Source organism: Camelus bactrianus, chromosome 3 (genome assembly GCF_048773025.1).
Source record: "Camelus bactrianus isolate YW-2024 breed Bactrian camel chromosome 3, ASM4877302v1, whole genome shotgun sequence".
NCBI classification, from domain to species: domain Eukaryota; kingdom Metazoa; phylum Chordata; class Mammalia; order Artiodactyla; family Camelidae; genus Camelus; species Camelus bactrianus.
The window spans coordinates 59,674,780-59,696,845 of NC_133541.1; the positions used below are offsets into that span (position 1 = coordinate 59,674,780).

General features: G+C 35.3%; 1 long non-coding RNA gene across 1 annotated transcript in view; it reads left to right on the plus strand.

Moving 5' to 3' along the window:
* LOC123618933 (uncharacterized) overlaps positions 1-22,066 on the plus strand; it is a 258,692-nt gene that overhangs the window by 19,612 nt on the left and 217,014 nt on the right. The window contains exon 6 of the long non-coding RNA XR_012505496.1: positions 12,938-13,154. This is a non-coding gene — a long non-coding RNA (uncharacterized LOC123618933). The remainder of the gene's footprint in view (positions 1-12,937; positions 13,155-22,066) is intronic.

Consider the following 22,066-nt stretch of genomic DNA (forward strand, 5'->3'; position numbering starts at 1 on the left):
GAGTATGTAACAATTATATTATCAGTATTCCATACACATACATCAAGAATCTTTACACACCTAACATTTTTATGCTGTTTTTCTCTATTTCCAGAATGGGTTTACTCACACTTGAAAATATTTCATAGTTCTAAATAATCCCTATGAATTTCTTCTTGTAAACCCTGTTTAGGGAGGAGGTGTTTACTACAAAGGAATCTAAGGAAATTTCTGAGTATGACACTTCTGTGTGTTGATTGTAGTGGGTACATAACTGTATGCATTTGCCAAAAGTCATAGAACTAACACTGAAAAGGGTGCTGTGAGTTCAGAGGAAAGAGAACATCTCAGCCAATCAAGAAAAATTAAGGGGATCATTAGGTAGCAGAAGTGATGGCAACTCATGGTTGGAAAAATGCTAAAAGAGAAAACTGCAGGCTATATACGGGATCAAGTGAAAAGGAGTAGTAAGGAATTAACTGGGAAGTAGTGGCTAGGAAAAAAATAGAAAGCTTTGAGTGATATGCCAAGAAGTTAGCTTGCCTGTGAGACCATGGTAAACATCGGAGAATTTTAGAATGTAAATCACACGTATCTGTACTTAAGAAGAGGGAATAATTTATAGTTTCTCAAAATGTCTTGTGCATCAGAGATTCTGTTTATTGTTCAGTAAATAGGAGTAATGGCCCAGAAATATGCATTTTTAACAGAAGGTCCAACTCCAACCCCAGGTAATTCTGGTATAGTTTATTAGTGAAACTTGAAAGAAAATTAAAAGGCCAGTTTGTCAGCCAGTCAAGTGGTTTCATTTGTTGTTTGACAAAAATCCTAGAACAGCTCTCCACCCTGTGTATCCTTATAAGTGAGAGGTCCAGAATGTCATCTGCATCTTCATCCCTTGAATTTTTCTGGCTCTATGAACAGATGGAGCCACTGGGCACTTACATGTTGTGATCGGTGACTCTGACACACAAATACACAGATTTCATTTGCTTCTGGAGGTGTCAAATGTAGAAGTAAGAATGCTGAATCAGGAGTCATCAGACCTCAGTCGATATCTCGCTGTTTACTGTGTGACTCTGAGGCAGCTTCTAAACTTCTCAAGTTATCAACAGTGTGCAATGTAAATTAAAATGGTTACTCTCTCTGCCTCAGGGTGACTTAGAGGTTCATAAGAAATCTCGTTTGTGAAAAGCTCCTTGATATAATCTACAAAGTGCTATACAAATGTGAGACATTTTAATCCCTTTGGGTTAAATCATTAAATCTCCAGACAACTCTATTTAAATGCAAATATGTTGTATAAGAAGGTATAACATTAGCACATATATTAGAATTTTAGCTGTGCATTAGGGTACATGGTATTTTCACAAACATCTGACACTGAAGAAATAGGTAGTAAGAGCATTACATTTTGATGGGAGAGGGGAAGAAATCAATAGAGAAGGCAAAACTTTACCTCTACCCTTGCAGGGTCTCCAGCTGGGCCTGAGAATTAAATTGACATAAGACAGATTAACAGGATAAAAACATACAGATTTTATTTAACATAAGTTTTATGTGACATGGGAGCCCGCATGAGAAAATGAAGAACTAAAGAAGTGGCAGAACCTAAATGCTTTTATAGTAGGTTGGACAAAGGCAATTGTTGAAAAGTAAAATATGGGAGAGGCTAAAGGAATTTACGAATTATTTTAACAAAGTTAATACAGAATTCTCTTCAGCCTCGAGTCCCCGCCTCTGGATAAGAATGTTTCTTTCCTTCAGGTATATGAAGGACATCTTTCACATGGGAGTTTTATCTCCTGCTTTTAGGACAAGGGGAGGTCAGAGCACTCTTCTTATTCCTGCTGTTTTTCAAGTGCCTTTAGCTCAAAATAATTCTGATGTCAAAGTGGCATATTTTGAGATGGCACACACTACTAGCCTTCAGAACCACAAAGAAAGGAAGAGGAAGAGAGTTGGGAAAAATTCAGTGCATGAGTCTGAAGATAAGGCAGAAGAAAGTTACATTGCTTGAGGTCCAAAAATAGACATGAAAGGGTCTGAAAGCCAACAGGCTTACTTTAAGCTGTTCTCAAGGCCTGGTTCTGATTCTTCAAGGGGAAAGAAAATTTGTCAAGAGGCATATCTTTTCTTTTCCTAGAGGCAAACGAGGGAGGGAGTAGTAGACATAGCTGAACATGTTGCAACCACTTTGTGTGTGTGTTTGGCCCAAGGATGCTATGTGGATGTACCAAACTGAAATACAAAGCAGTATCCTTACTGGGTTGAAGGGACCGTTGTATGAATGCCCCACTTCTGTACATTTTCCAGGATTTTAAATTTAGATGCCTGGTAGGTTGATGGGAGAATTGGGACCTGCTGTTTTTCAGTTTATATTTTAGACCCTCTCAATATTAGACCCTCCTAATAGAGCAAATTGGGCTATGGTATTGCCAGAAAGAACCAGCTTTCACAGATGCTCAAAGGCATTAAACCTCCAGAAAACAAGAAAGGACTTAAGTCAAATCAGGCCCTGTAGCATATTTGCATGTGCTCAATTTCATCCTCTCATTTCTTGCAATTCAAGTTGCAGGCTTTTATGTGACAGTAGGAAAATCAGAGCCCTGGGAACCCCACATTTAAATAGGGAGGGCAATGCCACAGTCTAAGGAAGGAGGCTCCACTGATGAAGATGCGTTTGAATCATTTAGTTGGTTGTGGTAGTTGCTTGGCTTAAAGGCAGTCAAATGTGTTGACCCTTGGGGTTTTACATGTGCTTCTCAATAACAAAGACACAGGTTCACCTTTGGAATTAGCCTTGAAAACTGCTTCAGGCTTTCAAATCTCCCATGCAGAATAACTTGCCCAAACAGAGCCAGTTTCAGCTGGGGAGCATTAGAACGTCCCCTGGGCATTCTACCTGCCCTCTATAAAGGCAGCTAAACAAACAGGAGCTGTGAAAGCGATACAAGAAAATCATAGAGAAAAAGTCTTGTTTCAAAAACGAGTAAGTACCTATCTGGACTCTTACTCAATCACAGTTTCTCAAAGGAAAAATGAGTTCCTAACGTAAAATTAATTTTGCACAAAGCCTCTGTACTTGTCTCCATATTCATATCTGATACTTGCCAGTTAGACACAAATTCAGTTCCTTAGACTTCTTTTTTTTTTCTTTTAAACATTAATTAATTAATGAAAAGTTTCTGAAAATTAGAACATCCCCATAATAGCAAATGCAAAATATGCAGAAGGATATAGAGAGGGAAAATAGGCTCCCCTTTCATTCTTGCCCCCAGCCACCTGTTCCTTTTCTAAACACTACCACTGTTGCCAGATTCAGAGATAGTCTCCACATACAAACGTGTGTGTGTCCTTTCTTCTTTTCTCTTTACCCAAGTAGTTGTATATTATTGAAAGGAAGAAAGGTGCAAAAGACTATCTCTCTCTCTCTCTCTCTACCTCTATATGATAGCCATATTTGCCTTCTGTGTGAGTTAGATATAAATTTCCCTTGTTATTTTTAATAGGTGCATGTGTTTCTTTGTGTGGATATAGCATAATTTATATAATTGACTCTTCATTCATAGCCACTTAAATTGTTATGAACCTCTTATATAAACACTAAGTATTTGGGACAGTATCACTTCACACAAGTGCAAGAATATACTAGATATATTCCTAGAAGTGAAATTTCTCTCTTGGGAAAAGGAACAGATGTTTTCAATTTTGATATATGTTGTAGAATTTCCCTTCCCAAGTATTTATACCAACTCACACACCAATAACAAAGATTTCCTATTTCCTTATGTTATTGAACTTTTTGATCTTTGATGATTAGAGAAGTGAACATTAGAATTTTAATGTAGCTTTAATTTGCCTTCCTCCCAAAATAAGTGAGATTAAACATCTCTTAACATACTTTAAAACCTTCTTATTTCCTTTATTTGAACTGTCATGTTTCTGCCTCTTTTTCTATTGTCTTTGGTCTTGCTGATTTGTAGGAACTTCTTCTGTACTAAACATTAAATGTGTTATATTTTTTCCAAGATTTTGTCCTTCATTCTTTTCTTTTTTTAACTGTGGTTGTTGCTGTTTTTTGATGTTGTTGTCTTTTGCCAGATTTCTTTTCAAATTTTATTTTATTGCCATATTAAAATTTTATGAGTTGTAGTTCTTGTGGTAAATTTGAAAGTACTTCCCAATGCCAAATTTACTTTTCAAATTATGTCATGTTTTCTTTACTGCTTTTATAGTTTTATGTTCTTTACTTATATGCTTCATCTGGAATTTATTTTGCTTTTTGTATAAAGAAATTAGGGAAGTAGTCATAAAAACTTTTCCCATAGAGGTATTTCTTGTGGTCCTAACACTATTTGTTGTATAATCTATTTTCCCATGATATGAAATGCCTCTTATACCATGATCATATTTTCTTACGTTTTTGGCTTTATTGCCAGACTAAAATAAGCTGTTCCATTAATTTAACTGTTACATTTTGTTCAGTAGCATTCTGTTTTAACTATTTTAACTTTATTATAAATAGTAGTATTTGGTAAGTCAAATTCCCTCTTTTTCCTCTCTTCTCTTTCTCCTGTCTCTCTCTCGTGTGTGCTCATTCCTTTTCCAAAATATGCTTTGTATCCTTGCAGGTTTGTTTTCCAGATGAACTTTAGAAACAGCTTCTCATATATCTAAACATGCTATTGGCATTTTATTGGTGCACTATTAAATTCTAGATACTAATCCATTTTCTGTGGATTTTCAACAACTGAAAGAATAGTCTGAAGTGTTAAGGTATGTTCCTACCACAATGCATACATGACAGAGATTCACTAGCCTGTAGTATCCTCTCTAGCCTCCTCTCTTCCCTAATTCCCTGATTGGACACTGAGTTCATGTGTCCTTATAATGTTCTGGACAAATGTAGAGAGGAATGCATTTCCTCCATGAGGTGTAGAGAGAAACACATTTCCTTTGAGAGGCTCCATGGCACTTCCATTATAAGAACCATAGGGAGAACCAGAACTAATGAGCTATCTTTTGAAAAGACTCAGTGGAATTCCTGCATATAGAAGGCAGACCGTTTGTAGATATTAAGACACATCTCTTCAGGTTCTTTGCCCATTTTTAATCAGGTCATTTTCTTGCTATTGAGTTGAGTTTCTTATGTATTTGAATATTAACACTTCATCAGATAAATGGTTGCAAATATTTTCTCCCATCCTGTAGGTTGTTTCTTCATTCTCTTGATTGTTTCCTTTGTTGTACAGAAGAGTTTTACTTTGATATATTCCTTTTTCTTTACTTTTGCTTTTATTGCCTGTGCTTTTGGGGTTATATCCAAAAATTCATCGCTTGGATGAGTATCAAGAAATTTTACGCTGTTTCCTTCTAATAGTTTTGCAGTTTCGGGTCTTACATATGTCCACACATTTTGAGTTGATTTTTGTATACAGTGTGAGACACGGATCCAATTTTATTTTTCTGCATGTTGCTATCCAATTTTCTCAACATTATTTATTAAAGAGACTATCCTTTCCCCATTGCATCTTCTTGGCATATTTGTTGAAGATGAATTGACCTAAATATTTGGATTTATTTCTAGGTTCTCTGTTCTGTTCCATGAATCTATGTGTTTTTAATGCCAGTACCATACTGTTTTGATTACTATAGCTTTGTAGTATATTTTGAAATCAAATAGCTTGATGTGTCCAGCTTTGTTCTTTTTGCTCAAGATTGCTTTGGCTAGTCAGAGCCTTTGTGGTTCCATATGAATTTTAGGGTTGTCAAATTGCCATTAGAATTTTGATAAGGATTGCATTGAATCTATGGATTGCTTTGGGTAATATGGACATTTTAACACTATTCTTCCAATCCATGAACACAGGAGATCTTTCCATTTATTTGTGTCTTCTTCAATTTCTTTTATCATTGTTTTATAGTTTTCAGTGTACAGATCTTTCACCTTTTTGATTAAATTTATTCCTAGGTATTTTATTTTTTCTTGCAGCTCTTGTAAATGAGATTATTTGCTTAATTTATTTTTCAGATAGTTCATTATTAAAGTATAAAAACATTGCTAATTTTTTAATGTTGTATTTGTATCCTGCGACTTTACCAAATTTATTTGTTAGTTCTAACAGTTTTTTTGGTGGAGTCCTTTGGGTTTTCTGCATTTAAGATCATGTCATCTGCAAACAGATAATTTTACTTCTTTTTTTTTTTTTCCTGATTTAGATGCCTCTTATTTATTTTTCTTCCTATAGCTTTGGCTAGGGCTTCCATTGGTATTTTCAGTAGAAGTGGCAAGAGTGGGCATCCTTGTCTTGAAAAGCTTTCAGCTTTCCATCACTGAGTATCATGTTAGCTATGAGCTTGTCATATATGGTCTTTCTTATGGTGAAGTATGTTCCCTCTATATCCACATTGTTGAGAGTTTTAATCGTGAAAGGATGTTGAATTTTGTCAAATACTTTTTTTGTACCTATTGAGATGATCATGATTTTTATCCCTCATTCTGTTAATGTTCTGTATCACATTGATTGATTTGTCAATGTTAAACCATCCTTTCATCCAAAAGATAAATCCCTCTTGATTATGGTATATGATCCTCTTAAGGTATTGAATTCAGTTTGCTAATATTTTGTTGATGGCTTTTGCATCTAATTTCATTAAGGGTATTGGTCTGTAGTTTTCTTTTGTTGTAGTATCTTTGTCTCATTTTGGTAGCAGAGTAATTCTGGCCTTGTTAAATGAGTTTTGAAGTGTTTTTTCCTCTTCAATTTTTTTGGAAGACTTTGAGAAGGATTGGTGTTAATTCTTCTTTAAATATTTGGTAGAAGTTATCTATAAAGCTGCCAGGTCCTGGGCTTTCCTTTGTTGGGGGTCTTTGGATCAATGATTCAATATCATTGTATTTCTTCATGATTCAGACCTATAACAGGTACATTAAAAAAGCTCAACATTATTAATCATCAAAGAAATGCAAGTCAAGACCACAATGAGATCACACCTCATACCTGTTAGAAAGATTATTATCAAGATATAAAAGAAAAATTATTGACAAGAATATGGAAAAAGTGGAACCCTTGTACACTTTTGGTGGGAATAGAAAACGGTGCAGCTCCAATGGAAAACTCTATGGAGAGTCCTCAAAAAATAAAAAAATAGAACTACCATGTGATCCCTAAATCCCACTTCTGGGTATACATCCAAAGGAAATGAAATCAGTATCTCAAAGAGATAACCAGTACGCCATTTTATTGCAGCATTATTCACATCAGCCAAGATATGGAATCAACATAACTATCCATTGAAGATAATGAAAATGTGATATATTATAGACACAAATATAGGTATTGTATAGATGAACATTTAAGCTTTAAGAAGATCTTGTCATTTGCAACAACACAGATGAAGCTGTAGAACATTATGCTAAGTGAAATAAGCCAGACATAGCAAGACAAATACTACAGGATCTCACTTATTTGTAGAATCTAAAAAAGTCAACCCCCAGAAGCAGAGAGTGAAATGGTGGTTGCCAAGGGCTGATAGGGATGTGGTGGGGAGGATAGGGACGGGAAGACGTTGGTCAAAGGGTATAAGTTTTCAGCTATGCAGGATGAATAAGTTCTGGACATCTAATATACAACATGGTGATTATAGTTAATAATATTGTATTATATTCTTTAAATATTTTCCTTTCCCACATTTCCCATCTCCTTCCTTACTAAGAGAGTAAATGTTTAATGTTCTTACTACACACACAAAAATTAACTATGTGAGGTGATGAATCTGTTAACTAACTTTATGGTAATCATTTCACAATGTAATTGTATATCAAAACATTACAGTGTATACTGTAAACACATACAATTTTTATTTGTCAATTATACCTCAATAAAGTTGGGCCAAATTTTCTTAAAAATGAAAAAAAATAAAAATAAATATGCATATGTAATTTATTTGGGAAAAAATCCTAGAAGGATTTTAAATGATGCTTTAAAATTATTTTCTCCAAGGTTATGACTTGTTTTATAATTTTCTGCATTTTCTTAAAGTTCTATAATGAACATATATTAGCCTTATAATTACTGCATTATATAAAATATGACCTACATCCAAAAATTTCCCTGCTGTTGTTGATTTCCTTGAATATACTTTCATCAATTAAACAGCATTAATGGGAAAAGAATTCCAGAAAAAAAAAAAAAGCAAGCAAGCAAGCAAGCAGGCAGGCCAGAGAAGGAATGAGAGTAAGGAAGGAGATGGGAAATGTGGGAAAGGATAAAAGTGGAACTCAAAGGGCAGGAGGGTATTAGGCATACATTTCATATTCCCAAAGAGCTTCTAGTTTATATTTTCCATGTTATCTTCTAATGAAGTTTTAATACATACATTGCATTTTTAAATTTAAAATATTAATTTGATAAATGAAAATATTTAAAATATGCCATAGTTTTTTTGTGCCATTTTTATATTTCTCTGCCTCCTCCTCATCTCTCTTTTTCTCCTCCTTTTCCTCTTTTTTTTTCTTCACAGGAGGCCCAAAACATGGAGGTGCCTGGAGCCTGTTGTGAGCTTGAACAGACTCCATCTCTATTTGTAGTATAATGCACGAATGCACTTGAGTGATTCTTTCCACATCCAGTATTTGGCAAAAGAAAAATAATGTGAGAGCTCTGAAACAATCTCCCATTTTTCTTAAGGTCCTTTCCAAAAGCTCTGGAAAGAAAATGTATTACAGAGTAGGAGTTGAGGTGGAGAAAATTATATAAATAGCAAGTAACAATAAGGAACTACAGACAGTAATGGATGGTGTGGAGTTGAAATGAGTGGGAGAAAATGGCTGATTTTGTATGTTTTTGTTAACACATCAAATTCAAAAAAAGGAAGGTGTAAATTATAAACCAGAACATCTTGATATGCCACTATACATCTCACCTTTTTAAAATATGAATTTGCACTTACTTAATATGATTTGTCTTTGCTTCTCATCATGATCAGATGATGAAAAGAAAAGCTGGCTCTGAAATTTTTAGAAGAAAATGCTATCAGCTTGAGTCATGGGAGGCCTAAATTTCTGAATAAAATCAAAGTTCATACTGTGTTGTAGCATTTTACCAGGGCAACATAGATTTCCTCATTTGCTGTATCTCAGGGCTCTACATCTGTTCTTTTTAAAGTAGCTTCTTCGGCTTTAGTTTAGAATTAACAAGTCTCCAAATATCCATACCTCGTTCTATGTAATCAAATATGTCAGGAAGCAAAATGATTTTTAAATTTAAAAAATGGCCATTAATTTTTTTCTATAATTGATATACTCTAAAGAAATACCTTATTAATTTGGAATCAAATCAATTTGATGTGTCCTATCTTACTTAGATATTTCCTGGCATATAGGAGTAATAGGAAATTGCTCATAGGACTTATCACGAGGAAAATACTACATGGTTCTTAAAACTGATCATTTTTACCCCATTTTCTTTAGACACAAGAAATCAAAGAGCTTATCAACAGCTCATCTCTAAAAACTGGAGCAAACTGATTAAAAATTTTTTGTGTATACTAACTGTTAGCTTTAATTTATTTTCTTCTTGATTTCTTCTTATTCTAGTTTCCTCATTTATTTTATTATGTCATGGATATCTTGAAAGAAATTCTTTAAAAAATTAGTATTGAAATGTATTGTGATAAACACTTCCTGATTGATTAAAAATAAGGCTATCTTGCAGGATTTATTTATAAACCATATATTAATACCTGATTGGAAACATGAGAGGATAGAGAAATTCCAAAACTAAATTTTGTATACAATAAATATATACTGATTCCAAAATTTCAACCATAATGTAAGATGGAAGGTGGGAAAACAAAGACACCTTCCCAATAAGATCACCAATTCCACTCTCAGGAAGTAATAATTGTTCATAATTTCTAATTTATCCTTCCAGAATTCATCATCTATGCTTTAAAAATAAATGTATACATACAAACATTTTTATAACATAAATGGGATCATTCCATACCTACTGTACTGAAACTTGTTTTTTATATTTACAAACATCTTTCCAAATTAACGTCTTTATTCCTACATCAGTTCTAAGACAGTTACTTAATCTTTTGTGGTATATATACCATAATATATTTAAGATATTCTCATTCATAGATTATATGGCTTTATTTTTCAAGTAAAGCAGTAGCACATTTCCTTTTACATAACTTGCTCTGCCAATTCTACATTTCACAATTCTATGTTGAAATTTGGTTTATAGTGAGATTCTATATTAATAGCATGAAATAAAATAAAAGAAGGCTTTAGCCTGGATAAAGCAGTTAGTAAATTTGTAAAAAGGAAAAAAAATCAGTTCTTTTCCCTTTAAGTCTCTATTTTTAATATCAGTAACAACAATGGCTCCCAAACTAGAAAAAGTAAAAGCAAATGGAAAATATTTTTAAAAGGAGTGAAATAAAACTTTCTTCACTATTTATTGGTTCTGATTTTATGTAGTGAGTCAGTGACATTTTCAGTAAGTGTCAAAAGTGGATATGAAGTGCAGGGTTGAAAGCTATGGTCAGGATTTGGGATTTACAGATTCTTGGCCCTTATTCCTCAGACTATTAAGACTGGAATTGCGTTGTCACCCTTTAGTTTGATAATAAATTGCAGTCAATCTTGATTTCATATTTCTCTATAGAGTTAGTAAGTATAATAAATTTGAAAAACAGAATGGAATCCTTCCAATAATAATTTAGTTAAGCCTTCCTAAGTGATTGGCAGGAATGTATATTATGAAACAATTTTCTCAAGTTAATCCGTAAGAACTCTAGGGGTGCCTGCTCAGACGAAACAAGATGACGTAAGGCCCTAAGGAGTCCATTGGTATTGTGCTGGTATCTTTAAACTGGGATCCTTTGAAAGGAATCACAGACATGTGAGTCATTTGTCTGAGGCCGAGTAAAGTCTTGCCTAAAACTGATCTACCTGAGAATGAACTTTTCAGGTTCTGTTACTCCTCAAATCCTTCCCTATCTCTCCTTTCTCAATTGCCCAGTTTGTACGTTACTAAAGAAAGATTTTTACCTGTCATATATCCACCCTAAATGCTACTATGGTGCATTGCCCAAAACTGTAAAAGAAAAAAAAAAAAACTCTAAAGGGAAATACAAGGCTTCGTATTTTTGCTGGCCAAGTGATTTCCAGTTATTTAAGTAAAACTGAAGGTGGCCTACAAGAATTTTCAATTTATAGGTAATTAGGAATAATTTCTGATGAGAGTTCCATAGGTGATAAATACATACATACACAATGGTTTATTTTTGATAACATTAAGACTATAAAACAAATGAAACAGGAATAGAATTAGTTAGTGATACTAGTGATACTTATCAAAGGGAACAATGTAAAATTTCCAACTGTTAAAAGTCTACATGTATTATGAACCCTCATCTGTAAAATGAGGGAGCAGAACTATATGTAAAATTCCATGTTCTGTGTCCTAAAAACAGTGCTTATTTCCTCCATTCCATTGAGCAGAGACACTTTGACTATATCATCCTTCAAATAACAGATTAAGTAATTGTTCGAAACATGGAAACATCGCCAATTAGACATGATTTGACAGTAATAATAGAAACTGTCATTTATTGCAAGCCTACTCTGTCAGATACTGTATTTGATTCTGCTTTTATTTTAATTTAATCACCAAATTAAAGATGTTACCTTGAAATATTATTGAAGATGATTTGTGAAGCCCCTAACTTGCATTTTGATCCCATTGTATTTCCTCCTTTTAGCAAGGATTTAGCCTGGCTTTTGTTGTCTTGCTTCTGGGGTATTTATGTTGCAAGGGTAAAAACAGGTGTTCTTAAACCACAACCCCTTCTTTTCACCTCTTGTTTCTGAAAACTGAAATCCATTTAAAGGACTAAACCATTTAATTCCAGAGTGGGATGGGAGAGAAACCCCATGTGGTGGGAGGTACAAAGTGGGTAGACAGCAATGGACAGAGCTATAACAATAAAATATTCCTTACAACTATGGTAGAAGGCGTATGTCCATGATGGTGGAAATTATGTTCCTGTGTAGTAATCTAAGGAGGGAACAGGACTACTGAATTGGTGGCTGCAAGTTGCAATCATGGAGGCTAGATAATTGGCCAGAGCTTTTAGCCTCACAATGATCCCACACTATCTCCAAATGAACTGTGCCCAAGCTAAGAATGGAAATAGCAAGAAAAGCCCATTTTCTAATAGATCACATGGGACTGGATAATGTATTTCTTAGCTGTGACCATGATATAATGAAAAGTCGAGAATCATTTACTTTCAAGGCAGATGAAACCTTTCTGGATACTAACGCAACCTTAAGAAGATAAATATTGAGGGGGAGTGTATAGCAGTGGTAGAGTGCATGCCTAACATGCGTAAGGTCCTGGGTTCAAACCCCAGTAGCCTCATCAAAGATAAATAAAACCTAATTACCCTCCCCCCCAAAAAACAAATAAAAATTCAAAAAGAATAAACCTAATTACCTCTCCCCAAATAAAAAAGAAATCAGTAAATAAATAAAAGCATTAAGAAAAAAAGAAGATAAATGTTGTTCTTTTCCTAACCCCACCAAAAACTTAAACTCCTCACCAGCTTGGGCCCTGGTAGCTCAGCATTAGTTTTAAACTGATTTAGAAAAGCGAAGTGCTATGACATTTTCTTGTAAAAAATACGAGATAGTTATTATTACAGCTATATTGTAACCGTTTGATAACCCATACAAGAGTTAGCTATGATGACTTCTATTTTGTATGTGTATAAATGACTCACTATGCTGTACACCAGTAAACCACTATACTCTGTAAATAAAATTTCCACTTTACAGGTAACTGTAGTAGCCATTAGTACTTTAAGCTAGATATTTCTGGTCCTTCTTCTGGATACAAAGTAGATTCACATGTTCTCCCCCAATCTTTGAATGCAGGAATGGCCACGTGACTCGTTAGAACAATGGAACAATGCAGGTGGAGGCTGCCTCACCTCCAGGTGGAAACTGTTAAGGGTGGATTTGCCAATCCCGCACAAGTCTCTCTCTGCCTCTGCAATAGGCAGTGCTTCAGATCGTGACTTGAGTTCTGGTGTGAGGATGCCCCGGAGCGGAGTCCACAACCTACCCCGCGGACGTGAAGTGTGAGCAAAAAGTAAGTCATTTTGATTTGAGATTGAGATTTTGAGGTTGTCTCCGTAGTATAACCTGGCCTGTCCTGCTTTGCACAATAATGCAGCTCAGAGAGATAAGCAACGTGCTTCTGTCTACTTCTCAGTGAATTCATGTTGATTTCAAACACAGCCTTCCTACTTAAACAGTCAGTTAATGTTTCGTGAATATTTATTAATTACCTATTATGGACACACCCTGTGAAGAACCCTTAGGATTCAACTCTGAACAATATAAACAGTTCTCTGCATTCAAGAGAGCTACTCACCAACTGCTTAACCATTGTTTAAGAATTTGACCAGAAGCTTACATTTAGTTTGTAATGTTTGGAATCTGCTACTTCTGCCTCTCAGCCACACACCCAGTTTTAAGAAACAGGGATAGCATTTGCCCATCTCTAAACTTCTGGGGCCTCCTTCTTTTCCCTGTGACTTCTTAGAGTTTAACAACAATAGTTCCTTGATCACATCTGCAAGTTATTTAAATATCCTGGGATATAATTTATCTGGGCCTGAAGGCTTGAATTAATTTAAAGCTGTAAAGGACTCCCTTATTATCTCTGCACCTATCTTGCACTTCAATTCCCTCCTAATGATGTTTGTTCTAGATTTGCCAGCTTGAAAATTAATTTTCTCGATAGAGAAAAAGAAGCAAAACAGAATACAAATAAATCTACTCTCTCTGCTTTGTTCCTTAACATTTTATTTTTTTTTTATCGTAAATTGCAAATTTTCCTGAGGGATGTGGATTGTTTTGAGCAAGTGAGTCTTGCAACATAGCTAAGAAAGCCTACTTATCAGGGATCAAGACCAGTTAATAACCAGTGAAGCTGAAACTAAAAATTTATACACAGGTGTTCAAATTGCTGAGATGAGTTTGATGAGATTTATAGGTGTTTGGGAAAACTTAGTGGAGAAGCACCTGGGCTCTGGTGCTCTGGAACACTCTAGCTGAATGCAGTTTTTTTTCTCTGGGTCAGCCTAAGGTGGCAAGTTTAGTTAACATGTACGAAACACCTCCTTTGTATTTGGCATGGTGTCTGTATGGTTGCTGTTACCCTAGCACGGTGACAATGGTCTAAATTGAGTGTCCCCAATATTTGTGCTGGAATTTAGTACTCCCCCTTGTGAGAAGACCATGGGCTCGGTTTGGGCTTGGGAAAGCTTCATTCCTCAGAATTGATTGATTAATTATCTCATCAGATTCTTGTGCAAAGTTCTTATTGTTGGATTTTGATTCCATTTGAAATCCCTTTTCTGTCCTAGTTAATCTATTCAAAAGCCCGTGATATTTTGCCCTGAGAACTTTCAGATGTTCCAGGTCTTTGTTGACTTCCCCGGATTCTCTCCATCTTTGCTATTCTTGCTTCTTCTCAGCCTTAAATATCTGACCTCAGAGCTCTCCCTGTTCAGCTATGAAGATTTTATCTTTGATTTTTTCAATTAATACATTTGGTCAGGAGCTCACATTAAGTTCATAATGACTTAGAATCTCTGATTTTTCTTTTCTGACCAAATACACAATCCTACCTGTTTCAGGACTTTGGAAGTGTTCTTTTAATAAGAGTGTAATGTCTTTAAAAAGAGTATAATGTTTGGCTTTTCTCTGCATCTCACTTCTGGGCTTTTATGAACTCCAGAATGGTGTGGTTACTATCTCCCACAGTTTTGGTTTCTGTTGCCTTTCTTCCAAGATGATAAGAAGCATGACCAGAGTAACATTTCTTTTCTGTGCCTTGTTACCTTCAAAGTGGATTGTTCTCAAACAGTGTGGTCGGCAGATGCCTGAATCAAAATCACCTGCAGTGAGTGTTAAAAATGCAGATTTCTGAGTGTTCCTTCCCAGGAACAGCAATATCATTAGCAGGACACATGGCAGAATGAGAGTGTAGAGCCGCTTGCTTGAAAATTAAGAATTTCCAGATGATGATAGCAGAGCATTAAACCAAGCTTGAGGCTCTTCTATGCTAGCTGACAAAGCCAGCCTCAGAGATTCTGATTTAATTTGGTTTAGGGCTAGAAAGCTGCATTTTTAGCAAGCTCACTATAGATTGATCTGTAGATCAACTGTTTGAAAATTGTTTGAAAATTCTGTTCTACGTGACGATCAGACCCATGCCCTCAGAAAATTAAAACAAAAATATTCTAGGTTGCGTGCTTTCAGAAGGTAAACATTTTACTAATAGGTTTTGCCTTGGTGCTTGTTTTCTAAGATATTTTAAGAAATCATTATTCACATACTGTCTGAGTTGTTTATAATACTATTCCACAGGGATATCCCATCTAGTCCTCTGCTGTTTTAATTAAATGATTCTTTTCAGGTGGTTCAGTTTCATATTCTAAACTATATAGTTTTTTGCATGGTGCAGTTTTATTGACATGGAAACATGGTTTTAGATATGAAAATCTGTGTTCAAATACTCAAGATAGTGTACACTTCTAGACTTTTGACAAAAGCAAAACAGTATGTAACAGGGAAACTTCTTTCAGTCAGACAAGTGTTCAAATGCTGAACTGGCTTCTACTGGATATAGAAATCCAGGAATTTTTTTTTTTGCTACATAAGCATAAAATATTTGTATACTTTTAAAGACTAAAAATTAAAAAATTAAAAAATACATTCTAGATACATGAAGATACCTTGGCCCAACATGCAATATATACTACTACGATCACCTTTGAAATCACATTTGCCAATTGATGTTAATAGTTTAAATTTTCCTAATTCCTGGATATTGTGTGTTGGTATATAAACATCTAAGTTTATATATTTTTTAATTAACTTCTTCATTACTTTAGGTACTTTGTCTATCACTGTTCAGTGATATCAAATCCTGTCTTCAATTTCATTTTATCTATGCATTACAACACTTCATTGAGATTTTAGTTCGGTTCCACAGCGATGTATATTCATTGAGCACCTGACATATTGCAAGCTAAACACAGAGGCTATAAAGAAAAAAAATTACAATGGCATAATCTCTTTCCTTAGAGTTTAGAAGAATATTCAAATTAGCAGATGGACATTTCTGTTAATGTCCTGAACTCAGTTCAGCTGGGGAAAGTAGTTGAAGAAAGGCTCCCTGACGTAGGTGTAAACTGAGACGAGGCTAGAAGGATGAGAAGTTAACAAGGAAATGGTGAGATAAAGGCTGTTCTTAGCATAGGCGAGGGCCCAGAGACCAAGCAGACCACCTTGCTCTGGAGACCATGGAAGTTTAGTTTGGGTGTCTATAGCACATGCTTTGCAGTGGGCTGGATACAGAAGACTGAGGGGCAGATAGTAAGAAGCTGTAAATTCAGGACTGGGGTAAAGAAATTTCTTTGTCCCAAAGGAATGAGAACGTTGGGGAAGAATTTTAACCAAGAAAATGATATGATTAGGTTTTTATATATGGTCTAGAACCCTCATGAATTACCCAGTCTTCTCACAAGAATATTTGGCCCTTTTCCTGCAGCTCATCAAAATGGTGGACTAAGCCATGATCCAGGGGTAAAATCCCCTTTGACATCATTTAGTAGTACCTAACTTTTGTCTGCTTTCTCTGGAAAGGCATAACACAACATGTTTTATTTGTAATTAGGACTTCAAAGACCTGGAGATACTTCCCAGGTTTCTTTAGAAGGTATCATATGGTCTGTAAGTGCATCAACAGTTTGGCTATAACTAGGAAAATGTGCTTGGGATTGATCCCACCTGGCTTGTGCTCATCAACCCTGGATCTCAGTTCCTTAAAGATCACACACCTTCCCATCTGCCACATCACATTCCCATATGGCTGTTCAGTTTTTCACTACTTAGACATCTACTCTTAGCTGGGGGAGAAAAAAATTAAGCCAAATCTTAAATAAGAGTTTGTTATTTAAGTGGAAGTAACACAAATTTTAAGATGCAGAGTTGATTGCTGTTTGTCGTTCAGTTTTAATATTTGGTCATTTTGCCTAAATAAAGAGAAAACAAAAGTTTCTCCTAAGTCCTCATTATGTAAAAGGAGATTTAGAAAAACGTATTGGAAGGCCAGGTCTTTGGCTCAGATCTACTTGCTTTGTAGCATTACAAAAATCAGCCTGTTGCCAATAACCACTAACTAGGTGATGAAACCTATTCAAATTTAAGGAAAGGATATTTGAACTCTGGGAATCTCCCTGACTATGAAGATGTTATTGTCAATTTTCAGTAACGCGAATTCTAAAGAATTTGCTACGATATCATTATATTTCTGTGAAATCTATACCATTATGAATCTAAAAGAGTGTATAGACAGTGTTGCTTTCTGAATGTTAATATCTGCAAGCATTGGGGTTCCCATCAGAAATCATTTTTGAAAGTTTAAATTTTTCTTGCACTTCTACAATTTTGAGTTAATTACTCGTACTTCCTGGACCTGCTTCATAAATCTAACTTTGTATTCCTTGAAAATTTACTTTTCACATAAAATAATAAGGCCACTATTTCCCAGAGGTATAAAGTTTTTCTTTCTAAACATAAAAATGAGTTCACCAATAAAACATTCTTTATATTGTGTTTCCTTCACTTCTTCCACATTTAAGATGATATCGTGGGAGGAACAATTATTACCTTGTTCATTTTGATTTATTTGGCCCCACACATCCTCACCTTGCTAATGAAAAATAAACTGTTCTACATGGGTCATTTATGATGTGATTTAATAGGATGCTTTTTGTATTTGCAGCCTGCAGCATAGTATATTAGCTTAAAGCCACCTAATAGGAAAAAATTTGTTTTTCTTTCCATTATTCCTGTCTGTCTAATGGGTAACTCAGAGCAAAGATGTATATATCACCGTTATAAGGACTTTAAGATTTAGAGGACAAATGATGGTTATTGTCAAAATAAGAACTTTGCTAAGCCATATTCTCCTACTCCCTAATTTCCTATGAGTCCTGCTACCTAAATAAAATCACACTGTGTCAAACTGGCAATACTCTCTTTTTCAGGGCAAACTATTTTTATTTACCAACAGGTCAGATAACTACCTTTGTTTTAACAGAAATGTGTGATTGTGGCCACTTTCCCCCTGAAGGAACTGACGAGCACAGTTTTAAGTCACCATGGAATTTGTACAAGGCATCTTCAGTTGTTTCATTGACAGGAAAGGAGGTGGCATCACATAAAACAGACATTTAGACCTAATATCACACAGGAACAGTAAAAGGGCACGTTAGCAGATCAAGAGGGTCTTTTGTACCATAGTTTGCTATTAACAATATGGTTGAGGGCAGAAAAATGAGGCCAAAAGGATACATCATTGTTTCGTGGCAAGATTTTTAGTCCTCTCAAAGCTACTTTTCAAATAAGCACCTCAGTCTTCAGCCTTAGGCAAGGGGTGAGTTTAGTCCTATAATGGAGAGCTCATTATTGTTCTTTTTATTCATATGTGAACCACAAGAGCTGGGTGGGAAGACTCTGGGAGTAGGAACCAGGACATGAAGCCACTCATTCCTTGGGAATGGGTTGTTTGCTGCCCAGGATGGCACTGAGGAATGCGATCAGAAAGCAGATTTCAGGATCTGCTCTCTTTCAGAGGATTGCTGAGAAATGTAGTCTACAAACTCACCCAGAACTTTGAGTCATGTGATGTCTGGGCTGGTTTGTTACCTGTTGGTTTTAGGTTTCTGCATCAAATCTGGCATAATTCAAGAAGTGAAAATTTTATGTGTATATCTATATATGTATACTGTATGGAAACATGGAGATGGCATTAATACAGTATATAATAGCAATTCACAGAAATGAACTACGGATGTTTTAACTTACATTGCTCAATTCTGTGCCTTCTTCTTCTTCATGTACACTTTCATAAATATCCCTACTGACACAGTCAAGGTCTTAAACAATCAAGACATAATACATTTTGACTAAGGACTGCTATGTTTTTAGTTGCCAGTCTTTCCCATTAGACACACTTGTAGAATATCTTGTTCTGCATTAATAATTCAAACTTAATTTCAAGTAATCAGCTCACTGTGGTCGGATTCCAGTAAATACAAATTCTGTTTTTCCTTTCTTCAAAAGACCTACCAATATGAACTTAATTTAAAATTAACTGGTCCCATTTTCCAATTATCCTTTCTACCTAGGTTTTCATAGTTGCTTTTAAGCCTTAAAGTTGTTTCACACGGGAGAGAGATACAGGGCAAATGAATACAAAGAATTCTATGAAAAGAGAAAGATGTGTGCTCATTACTTGTGAACTTTATAATTTTGAGAACTATTATCTGTGAGGGAGTGATTGCATGAAAATACCTACAAGAGTACATGTACTATAATCATAAAAATCTGCAAAAATCCAACACTCTTTTGCAATTAGAGCAAAGTGCTCCTTTGTTTGCATTGTTGGGTTGCTACGTATTTCTTGATGTTATGAATCCAAAGGTTCAAAGATGGTCATTATAACCTGATATGCTCTGTTGTAGGAGAGCTTCTTAAATTCATTAACCTCATTTAAAAAGACACAAAAAGCAAAAATTAAGTGAGTTTTCCTCCTGATCACTTTAGAAAGCTGTAACAACCTCAGGACAATATTACCTCTTTTGGATGTCTGACAGAAGCAGTATGTTTTCTAGAAAGGCGTAGTTACAGGGAATTTATTACATATGGTACTGTATGGGGAAAAACAATATCTGCTTATCATAATTACTGTAACAGCATTAGAGATGGCTGGACAACCAGAGCAGTGGAAAGAGCAGCCTTGACAGCAGATTGTGTATAAACAAGGAAAGCTTGTAAAGGAGTCTCAGAGTTAAGGATTATAAAACCCATAGGAAGAAGTAAACTCAAGAGTAAATTTCACTAATGCGTAGCATGGGAAGGCCTCTAACTATATGTGAGTGCAAATAGTAGCACTATGTTTGGAGAAGGACATCAGCTCTGTGAAACACATGTGCGTTCTCCTAGAGGCAGTCTTTTATTGTATTATGAAAATTAAAATATCCAGAAGCCCAAAGCAACACTTAGCCATACTTTGGAATTGAGTTTGGAACTGATACTTGACCACTGACTTTGAAATCAACATGTTTGGTGACCGAATGCATAGAAATTATCATAAGAAATGTGTCGCCTTGATCTTTGCTGATACTCAACCAACTTGATTCCCATTACTACATTATGTAGAGTACCATAAGAGCATTGAGTTGACTTAAAGTGCCCCAGAGGCAGAACAAGATCATCATGACAAATTATTTTTTAGGCAAAGGTGCTGGAAAGAGAGGCCATGTCTTAGATTTGGGGCCCCTTAGGTGATTTTTTAATAGGTATTTATAGAGTAAAATTGTCTCAGCGATGTTATGCAAACTTCTAGATTCATAGTTGTAGGAGGCCCTTAATTTTAATGTAATTCCTTTGTAATTTTAGCTTTTTGATTCAGACTTATCTCAGGACTATGTCAGTTCTTACTCTGTTTCTTAATTAAGAAATAAAGTAAAATTAGTGTAATATATTTTTAACACCTACTTCTGAAACAAAACAAGTGATAAAAATGAATAGATGTTGGGCTGAAAGGAAATGAAAAGCAGGCACACAGAGAGAAAGAAAACCAAGGATTATCTACAGACTCTATTCAGTGAAGGGAAGTGAGTTCGTGGCAAACTACCGAAAACTTGTTTTTTTGTTTTGATTTCAACAAACATGCCAGGATCCAGTTCCCTGTTCCAGCCCACCCTCTCGGCCTCTATGTCTTTCCTTGTCCTACATGGATGCTTCTTCTTTTCATGCTTCTTGCTTTCATCTTCTTCGCTTTTTCTTCATTCCTCCCTGATTGGTAGAGAATGTTTAGTAATGTGTACATGGACACTTTGGTATCTTTAGTCTGGCTCAGTAGACATCTGCCTTTGTGTGTATCTTGTCGTTAATGTGACCCTGGAGCAGTTGCACCTGTCGGATAGACAACATTGATTCTGGGAGCAAGGCACTGTGTCTCTGGTAGAGAAAGCAAGGAGCTGGCTTCCGCAAACCTGGGTGCTAGTCTAGATTCTGACTCTGTCTTTAGCATTTTGGCCTTGGATAATCAACTCTTCACTCCTGGTGTCTGAGTGACTCTATGCAATTAGCAGGTTAACTCTTTCCTATGGTAATTTAGTCTTACCTTCTCATTTTAGAAGTAGGGAAATTACACTATGGAGAGAGTTGTCTATAGCTACACATCTCATTTATTTTGTAGTAGTGATAGTGTTTATATTGCATTTATATAGAATTGTTTATGTAAAAATTTGTGTGTGTGTATAACATGAAGCTATTGGGTATACTCCCCACCAAAAAAGAAAAAAAAATTAACCTTCCTAAACTCCATCTTTAAAAATAATTCCTCATCCATGCTATATGACCAACCCAAATCCTCCTGAGGATTTTTAGACTGGAGAATAAAATGAATAGTAGAGTAGTAAAAGTGAGAAACTAGGGATTTTTGCTGCAGGTCAGGAAAGAGAGGAGCAGCTGAAGAATCGCAAACAGGCAAACTACGGTGGTGTGGCTACGCTTATAAAATGAGTAGCCATATATTTCCATAATGTTGTGGTTTTTTGTTTTTGCTGTTGGCATGGTGACCCCAAATGCCAGCTGTGCAGATATTAGTTTATCATTACATTTTATTAGATGCCATGTTATATGCATGAACTTAATTTCCCTACTAAGGGCTGGAAGAAACCTGAAATAGGAGAAAAGCTTTTGGAAGTAGAGGCACACAAAGCCTGACGTATCTACACTCTCCACATTAACCTAATTGAAAAGGAGATGTCATTTTTGGTGAATGAAAACAAACTCCACCATGTGAGCAATTTTGTATTTGACAGGAAAACCAATGGTTTTCTGAACTTGACCCAGATCTAGTAGAGGATTTTTTCTTTTTTTTTTTTTGGTAGAAAAACAAACATGCTATTA